At 36.2% G+C, this 10,029-nt stretch overlaps 1 long non-coding RNA gene across 3 annotated transcripts in view; it reads right to left on the bottom strand.

The window, feature by feature from the left end:
* Positions 1 to 2,064: 2,064 nt before the first annotated feature.
* The window catches only part of LOC143729461 (uncharacterized), a 39,372-nt gene continuing 31,407 nt past the window's right edge, over positions 2,065 to 10,029 (bottom strand). For all 3 annotated transcript variants that reach the window (XR_013200006.1, XR_013200005.1, XR_013200007.1), the window contains exons 2-3: positions 2,330 to 2,474; positions 2,065 to 2,214 (exon numbers count right to left, since the gene is read on the bottom strand). This is a non-coding gene — a long non-coding RNA (uncharacterized LOC143729461). The remainder of the gene's footprint in view (positions 2,215 to 2,329; positions 2,475 to 10,029) is intronic.

Here is a 10,029-nt window from a genome sequence, read left to right as displayed (position 1 = left end):
TGGATGTTCAGTTGATATGTTTAGCTACTATCTCTGTCTTCATTCCTTCTAGGAATACCCAGTGCTCTTTATCAGTCTCTAAATTGTTTCTCATTATTTTCTTCTTTTATTCTCTTATTTCTGCTCTCCAGCCTGGGGATCTCTTTACTCAAGAGACGAAGACACATCGGCAAACATGTCTGTCGCTTTCAATGTACAGAACCCAACTGTTCGCATTACCATTTTTGCCTAGCTGCTGAACAAAGTAAGCTGTGATTCGTAGATGCTGTGTTCATTTTATCAACAAAGATTACTGATAAAATTTTTTGTTAATTAAGTGAGGAGGGGGTTTATTTTATTTTAGGCAACAATGATAATGACGGGGAAAAAAACGGGAAAAGTGCATCATGACAATAATTAATTAATTTTAATTAAACCATACAAAACTATAACAAGTTCATTAAAAAAAAATCACCGCAAAATATTAAAGCACTATAACAATGAATATTATTGTTTCAAATAATCTAATAGTAATGTTGGGCATTGAACCTCACAAGCTGAATAGTGAACACCGGTAAACTGAAACATTTTGCTCACAATACATAACCTATGAGATTAGTCCGATATATACAATGTATATGTCACGTTATGAATATGCACTTCCCATAATAAAGCACTTAAATACAGACATGAATAACTAAAGCCTAAGGAATTCACAGCACTGTATTACAATAGTGACGCCATTATAATTTCAGAAGGCAAGTTCTTTACAACAATGACATGTTTTCACATACGTATAGTGTTTGATAAATATATAAAAATGTTGGTCTTCAATTAAAATGTTATTTTGGTCAACATTTACAGTGGAGAAAATAATAATTTGGGTCCATCGGCCCCTCAATGCAGTGAAGTCATCCTGTACCCTTAGCAGAGAAACAGCCTCAAAGCATAATGTTTCCAACTCCGTGCTTGACTGTAGGGATGGTGTTCTTGGGGTCATAGTCAGCATTTCTCTTCCTCTAAACACGACAAGGTGAGTTGATGCCAAATAGCTCAATTTTGGTCTAATCTGACCACAGCACTTTCTCCCAAACCTTCTCGGAATCATTTAGGTGTTCATTGGCAAACTTCAGATGTGCCGTCTTGAGCAGGGGGACCTTGCGGGCGCTGCAGGATTTCAATCCATTGCGACGTAGTGTGTAAAAAATGGTTTGCTTTGTGACTGTGGTCCCAACTGCCTTGAGATCATTAACAAACTCCCGTGTAGTTCCGGGCTGATTCCTCACCTTTCTTATGATCATCCGTACCTCATGAGGCGAGATCTTGCATGGAGCTCCAGACCGAGGGTGATTGATGGTTATTTTGTATTTCTTCCGAATAAAGGCACCAACAGTTGTCTCCTTCTCACCAAGCTTCTTGCTGATGGTCTTGTAGCCCATTCCAGCCTTGTTCAAGTCTACAAACTTGTCCCTGATGTCCTTTGACAGCTCTTTGGTCTTGCCCACGGTTGAGGAGAGGTCTTTTATACACATAACGAGCTGACATTAGAAGTACTCTCCTAAAGTGACAGGACTAATCTGTGTTTCACATGGGCACATAACCAATCTGTGGGAGGCAGAAATCTTGCTGGTTGGTAGGGGATCAAATACTTATTTTACTCGATCAAATGCTAATCAATTTATAACCTTGTCTCTAAAGTCTCTATCCATTAAAATAAACCTACCGTAAAAAATTACAGACCCTTCATTTCTTTATAGGTGAACAAACTTACTAAGTCTAAAATACTAAATTATTTTCTCCACTGTAGATTGCATTTTAGTCAAAGTAAAATTGACAAAAATTAATGAAAATGACAAATACCCAGTATATGAGCACAACACTATCTTTCCTTTGTGAAATTCAGAGAAATTAGAACCATTCCAGGCCTCCATGGAATCTGCAGAACTCCACAGAATTTGAATGCCTGTTGTTCACAAAGTTCAACACATTTATTCCTGCAACTCTGTTGTTCTTTCATTGAACATTTTAATACAATTTTATATTTTTTTTTAAATAAAGCTGTTAGCTAACAATAAGTGTTAGAAAATGTCCAAAATGTTAATATGATTGCTCATCTCATCTTAACCCAATAAAACAACAAAATTACTTTCTGAGAGTACGTCAGCAAGGTAGGGCCCATTGGATCTTCCCTTTTTTCCCACATTCAGCCTTTAATCTACTGAGGAAAATTGATTCCTGCAATTATAGCAACATAATGGAGTTACATTATAGTTATGAAAATGACTAAACTAAAATTGCTTCAAATTTGGAATCGGCTACATTACAGCAGTTTAATTATGTGTGGAATCACCTGACCAGTCCTGGGGCAATTTGAGCGATCACACCTGCAGGCCTTCACACAATCCACTGGAACCTCTGATGGCAGGCCATGTTCCCTGTCGTTTATTCACCTAATGATTACCACAGAAACCATGTGCACCGATTGACCCTCCAGACTGCGGAAAAGAAAAACAGAGGGAGAGAGAAAGTGAGATAAGACTGTGAGACCTACTTACCACACAGTCCTAAATATAGCCACCGCTGACCATTTTTGATACATGTGAGCTTTCCCATAGAGATTACATGTTGGATGTATGTCCCAGTTTTAACTGGGTCTCTGCTACTGGGCATTCTGGTGATCTACTAATGCATGTCTTTCAAGTTTATAGCACATATTTTGCAAAAAGAAGAGGAATAGAAACATAGAACATACATACATACTTGCATCTTTTTTCTTTTTTTCCAATACTTTAACATTTCTGTAATGATCTTAAAGGTGATTCATGTCATTTTTTGCCTAGAAAAGTATAAAAAATACCATAATATGTTAGCAGTTATCTTGTTAATTCACATTCTTGATTCACCTAAAAACAATTCTACAGCCAGTTATTCTACTACATGTTTTTCGGAATGTCTGGTTTTGTTTTGGTCCGTGTGATCCCACGCACTGCCAATTTACCAAGAGTATTTCAACACCGAGAGTATCCAGTTGGCAGAAAACACTGCACCTTGCAGCCATGGAAGCCAACATACAAACTGGGTCAGAGAGGTCACAGATTCTACCTGACCTAAAAAGCCTCGGCATCCATCTAAAAAGCTCTATGACCACAGGCATATTAAAACACGGAAAAATCAACACATCAACTGCACTCGTTCCTGTAGTGTGTCCCCAATCTGGCAACCCACCCGAGTATCCAGTCTCAGGAGGAGAGGGTGGAGCAAACAACTCTCTCCAGTATTTTGAATTTGGACTGCAGGACCCATTTCAACCAATATTACATACTACACCTTTAACAGTTAGGACTGAATAAATAAAGTATACTGATTTTCTGATTTATAACAAATATTAATTTGACAATCCCAATACTGATTCTTAAAATCACAATTATAGACTCTTTTAAACCAATTATTTTTGGTGAAACCATACAGCACAATAGGTGTAATACTAATCCATTTCAAACTTTATTGAATAAACAACAAATACAGCATGACCAAAGTAGTTCATTTCCTAAACAAATGACTCTTTTGAGCTGGTTCTATGAACCAAAAATAAACAGCATGGCCATTGTAGTCCACAAAACACAGTTTGAGAAAACAAATAGAACCTAATAGAACCTGTTAGGCTCTTATACAATTTAGTTCAATTCAACAAGTCAAACAAATGACTTTAATAAACCAGTTCTTTAAACGAATAGTCTAAAAAGCCATTTACAGATTTGAATCAAATCTAAAACACTGTTCTGCATGAATTAACCGAGAGAATTTCTTTTACAGTGCAAGCAATATGGACAAAACTTAAATACACCTTGATGAATTGGTTATCGAATTAGTTTATTGATACAGTCCTACATTGGAAATCACTTGTAATTTCATCATTACAATCCTAACAAATCCTTCTATGCAAATGTCCTTGTTTTTTGTGTGAATGAGTAAGTGTGTCCTACTGCGTGAGAAAGTGACAGCTACAAAAGTGTGTTGCGACAGGCATGCATGCGCTCTCAGAATCAGTGTGACACGGAGCACAGGAGGGGCTGAGTGACCTTTGACCTTCAAATGTCAAAATCAGACACATCGCAAAACAAAGACAAGAGAAGCTTCAACCCCTTTTCACCTCGACTGCATCAGAAAAATCGGTGTGTGTGTGTTTACTTTAACGATAAGAAGTAAACAGAGACTGATAAAGCGTAGGAATTTCTACTACAGTGTGTGGCAATAGATGGCAGGCTGTGTGACCTCCAAACACAGATACATGAATCGCTGTGCGGAGTTGAGGGTGTTAGATTACAGAAATAGAGCGGTGTGTGTGTCACCTTGGTTATCTTTTCCTAAGCTCTTATTAGCTGTATGCTTTGAAGATGTTCTAATAGCTCTGCTCCAGGGTCCTCTCCAACCAGAGCCTCTACCTAGCACGGGTTTCCCAATCACAAAACCCTTTCTTTCACTCTCTGGTTCACATCAGATTATCTAGTAAAGAGACAATTACAGGTTGTTCAATGGAATAAGAGCGTTTATAAACTTACACACCTACTGACTCTCTGTGGAGTACAGCTGCTCGATTAAAATGGCAAATCATATTATTTCATGTGATTATTGGTGGGAAATATAGTTCAGCAAAATGTAATACTAGGTTAACTAATGCAAGTTAAAAAAAAACAATTATTGAAGACAATAAGAATACAATAAGATGAAAAAAATGAATTACAGACAAAAGGACAATAGAATAGTTTTAACTCGATTATGTTGTTTACATAATCACTGGATTCTAAAATTGATTTAAAAACTAATGAATTTGATTGAATAATCGCACAGCCTTACTGTAGAGGACGAACCCTACATATACACATCTAAGAGCAAACCAGGAGAAAACATGCAATATTAGCAGTGAATTTTGACAACTACTTTTGCATATACTATAACTTGCATTCTCAAGCCATCAGATTCAATATGGAGAATATTTTAACGTTCAAAGGGAATTGGTCTCACGATAGACGGAGGTGTCCTGGTTGACCTTCTGGACCCCCAAAGCCTGTCTGACTGACTCAGTCTAATTCTCAATGCGTAGTAATCCATTAACACGGTCAGTTAAGTTTGGTGGGAAGCAAACCATTAACGCATGACAGACAACAGTTCGCTAAATAGAGGAGGAATTATTGCTTGTTTAATTCCTGTGTGCTGGATACATATTCTCACCAGATCACAGAGAGAGATGAAATTTAAAGTCATGTTCAACTCAAAGGAGCACTAATAATTATAAACAGGAATGACACATTACAAATAACAGGGAGCATGTAATTTAACTAATTATATCATTTTGATTATAATATGAGCCTCCAAATGACTCTTAAGAGTCTCCTTAATTAAAAATAACTGATCTCAACGAAATCAATTGATTATGATACAACACTTTATTTACACAAACTTAATTTTATACTGTTCAATTTTGTTTTAATTTTGGAAGTATAATTTTGTTTTTAAATAAACTGTTAGCCTAAATACTCTCTTATATCCCTGTTATGTAATCAGCAACTTTAAGTCGTTCGGCTGATTTCCCCAACATTTATACTTACATGTATTTACTTTTAATCCAAAGGGACTTACAAATGAGTAATAAAGCAATTTGTCATAAGAGCCAATAATATTTGTAATACAGAAGAATTAGCTAGATTAGCTAGATACACAAACTAAAAAACTAACTTAAAAAATAGTTAGTACACAAACTAGAGAAATTAAATACAAAAACGGAGAGAACAATAAGAGTTAAATAGGGTTATTATCTTTTTTACATTTGTATTAATTAAAATAAAGATTAAATAAAATAAAATATAAAGATAAAGATATGATGAAAAACTTAAACTAAATGAAACTTAGAAATGTTGCCTTGGCAACCAACTAAAACAAGTTGAAGCGAAAAAAATAATAGCAGGAAATAAATGAAAACTAAAACTGCAATATAAATAACTTAAACCTAAATTGTATTTTTTTTTAATTAAACAAATCTAATAAATTTCACAAAAGCATATAACAAAATTACAAAAAAATTAAACTAAATTTAAAATGAGAACTGAAAATATAAAAAATAAAGGCCACATTGAAATATTAATAAAAACTTTAATAATATCTAAATTATGGAGACACTGGTATCGTTGTATTTTTGTAACACGTTGACTTGTATCTTTTGTGTGTGTGTGTGTGTGTGTGTGTGTGTGTGTGTGTGTGTGTGTGTGTGTGTGTGTGTGTGTGTGTGTGTGTGTGTGTGTGTGTGTGTGTGTGTGTGTGTGTGTGTGTTGTTTATTTATTGTATTGTCTGCTTTTATTTTGGACCTAGAGTCTGCAATAAAGTTTGATTAGATGATGATGATAATAATAAAAATAATAATATATAAATAAATGCTAAAATGACACTTGTGTAAACACTTTAACATTCCAACAAATGGCATGTGTTACCATGTGATAGGCAGTGTTGGGGAGTAACGGAATACATGTACCGGCGTTACGTATTCAGAATACAAATTATGAGTAACTGTATTCCGTTACAGTTACAATTTAAATAGTTGGTATTTAGAATACAGTTACATTGTTGAGATCAATGGATTACATGACGATACTTTTCTGTTTCATGAGTTTATTCACTCTCTAAATAAATTAAGGCAACTCCATGCATTTCCCAGAAGCCCCAATATGAAAACGAAAAAATGAGCGGTTTGCGTGATCAGTCACAATGGAGTCGGAAGAGGAGAAGTGGGAGCTAGAGGTAGAGAGGGAGCCGGGACAACAGAGCCAGGGCAAGAATGCGTTTCTATCTTGGAAATTCAAACAGCATTTCACATTAAAGAAAGAGAAAGGAGAACAAATGTAACTGTTTATAAGTTATTAGTTTTTAATAGTTATTAAATATAAGTTTTTTTTTTATTAGCCAGGGGTAGTCGTCTGCTGTAGTTTTACTGGTCGCCTTGCTATTTTATAGTTGTATCAGGTAGGCTACTAGCTACAGGGCTGTAACGATATGCGATATGAAACCGAAATCGCGACACTCAGATCCATGAACCTGTGTCGCGTGTGAGAAGGCAGAATCGCGACCCACTCCTTCCAACTCCAACTTCCAACACTGTGAGTTATCCTTCCCGTCCAGATCCAATGCTAACACATCTTTAAATTACTATTAGTATAATTTGAATTTAACATTAGGCTATAAAATACGTAGACCTACACCACAAAACTAGTTGCGGAATATTTATTTAAAATTTAGCAATTGCGTTGGACGTGACATTTGCAGTCAAAACTTGAAATGTAAATTCTCAGAAAATGCATTAATACGAATATATCGAAACGTCTGTTTATATATCCATACTCCCTTAATAAAGGAGTCCAGACATTAGAAAAAATCTGTCTACACATGCGTTTTATATTTAATATGAGGGAAATAAACATGCGTGACACAAAAAATATTTAACCTTTAGGCCAAATATTTTTTAGTAGGCTACTTCTGTGAATTAGGCTACTGCGCAAAGCAAAAGTAATACCCACCGGATGAAGAAGGGTTGGCTCTCCACAGAACATAAAATATTCATTTTATTTTATTTTTCTTGTTAACATTTATGAGGAAAAAACAATGTTACGGACGTGACCACTCTGAAAGCGGCACTAAGAGACTGCTTTAAAACTTTCACAGAGACATAAAACAGATGCACAAAGCCTTTCTTTAAAGTGAATTTCGATTTGTATTAATTGTATGTTAATTTTAATCAATGTTTCATCAACCAATTGCCTGGAATAAATAAATAAGTTGTAAATATAGCAGACAATAGATACCACCGCACGGAGGCGCTGGTGCGTGAACTGGGGCTAGTCTCATCAATGAACCGAAACTTAGCGTATAAGGTAGGCTATAGCCTACTTGCCTCACAGACATGTCTACTTTTAAACAGAATAATTCAAAACGAAAGAAAACAGACTGCTCTCTGTTTATGTAATCCGTATGAAATGTGCATTTCTCTCCGGCGCGTTCACTAGGATGCTGCGAAGAACGCGAGTCAGCATAGTCAACTTCATCTTTGCAGCCGACACTAACATATTCAGTCATTAGGCTATTTTTCCCGGTTCTTTGTGACAGCTTTTAGGTGCTTTATTGGCAGCGCCACCTTTACATGTTACATGAACGCGTCACCACCTCATCACCGCACCGGTGACCGCAACATACATAGTCTTTGTTCTTCTATAGCAAATTATAATATATTGCACTTTCAGGGAGGCATGGGCCTAACACATTCAGCCAGTTGGAACAGAAAAACACACCAGAATAGGTCTGTTTAGCAAGCAGGATTTGATGGCCGCATTCCTACACTTATAAAATGCAATTCAATGTGGAAGTAATCCAAGTATTCAGAATACGTTACTCAGATTGAGTAACGTAACGGAATACGTTACAAATTACATTTTTGGGCATGTATTCTGTATTCTGTAACGAAATACGTTTTGAAAGTATCCTTCCCAACACTGGTGATAGGCAAGGGCTACCTGTTTGGTCGGCCAATGTAAGATAAGTGGAGTGTTTGAAAAACCTGTTTGAAAAGCCATTCATATGTAATTCTGTTTAAGCGCCACTAGAGGAGAAAAAGTCCTACATTTCAGCTTTAATTAATTGCTAAACACGACACTTGAAATCAGCAATGTTTTGACTTGCAAAATGAATCTCTCTCTCTTTTAGAGGAATATTTGCACTGTGTAACTAGGGGATTTCCAATTAACTTATTTCTGAAAGGCCGACTACTCACCAAACAAAGCCACCAACTCCTTTCATGGGTAAGGCATAGCACAAGCTATAACCTGCTTTCACACTTGCCATGTTACCAAAAAAAAAAGCTCTCACGACTGGATTTCGACTATGTTCTAAACATGATCAAACTCCTTTAATCTCCAACCACCCCTGCGCTAAAGCAATGATTTTAATCAAAGAGATAACAGCATGCAGTGACACTGGAAAATGTCCCGTCGCACTTTATACATTTCCGTTGTTTCGGTTTAACATTCCTTCCGAGAGTGTCGGAGACTGTGTGTGACTGTGGATTAGTAAAGTAGAATCTAGGTTACAGACAGTAGACGGGTCCATCTGGTGTTGTCTTATTCTCTAACCTGTTAAATCCCTCCATCACCACCTGGACGAATAGACAACACAATGGGCAACAGTTTTAAAGCACACACATTAGGGTATAACAATTAACTGTCTCTCTTCTGCTATGAGTTTCTATGCGTGTGTGTTAACCGCACAGGTGTGTTGTGGTTAATCTCCAGATGTGATCTCACTATTGATGGAATCATATCTTCAGGCAGAGGAGGAAGTCTTGACAGTGAGGTTCATTAACAGCAGCTCTCTCGCTCCCTCTTCGCTCTATCACTCATTCAGACCTACAACTGCACTACTGCTCATTCATACGCTGCACTACAAACACTAGAATGACATAGATGAGATAACAAGTGTACTTTGGCAAATACATGCGCTATTACCCTTAAAAATGTAAAAAATTAACTATAGTTTTACAGTTAGACACTACTAAGTTTGTGGTTGGTGAGAGTTTTTTAATGTTTACTTTTTTTAATGTTTTAATGCAAGTATATGCTCAGCAAGGCATTTATTTGATAATAAATACACTAAAAACAGTAATATTGTGAAATGTTATTACAATTAAAATAATTTATATTTTAATTCATTTTAATGTAATGTAATTTATTCCTGTGATGGCAAACTTGAAATAAGCAGCATTTTTCAATGCGTTGATGTATTTTCCACTGAAACAGGAAGACAGAGCGGGACATTCAGCAGCTCCTCCCCTTTTTCATAATAACCAATAGTGTTTTGCTTAGCCTTTGTTTTTATTGCTGAAATAAGAGTTTTGATTAAACGCCATGAGCGTAACGAGGCGCTGAGCATGTATTTAACCCTTTCACACGTAAGTTTAAAATATTCTAACTGACCCCCCAGCGTGAGTTTTTCAAGGCGACCGCTATTTAGAACTT

Source organism: Siphateles boraxobius, unplaced genomic scaffold, assembly GCF_051911475.1.
Source record: "Siphateles boraxobius isolate OS27281-9 unplaced genomic scaffold, OSU_SipBor_1 8, whole genome shotgun sequence".
In the NCBI taxonomy this organism is placed as follows: domain Eukaryota; kingdom Metazoa; phylum Chordata; class Actinopteri; order Cypriniformes; family Leuciscidae; genus Siphateles; species Siphateles boraxobius.
This window is presented reverse-complemented; position numbering and strand designations above follow the sequence as displayed.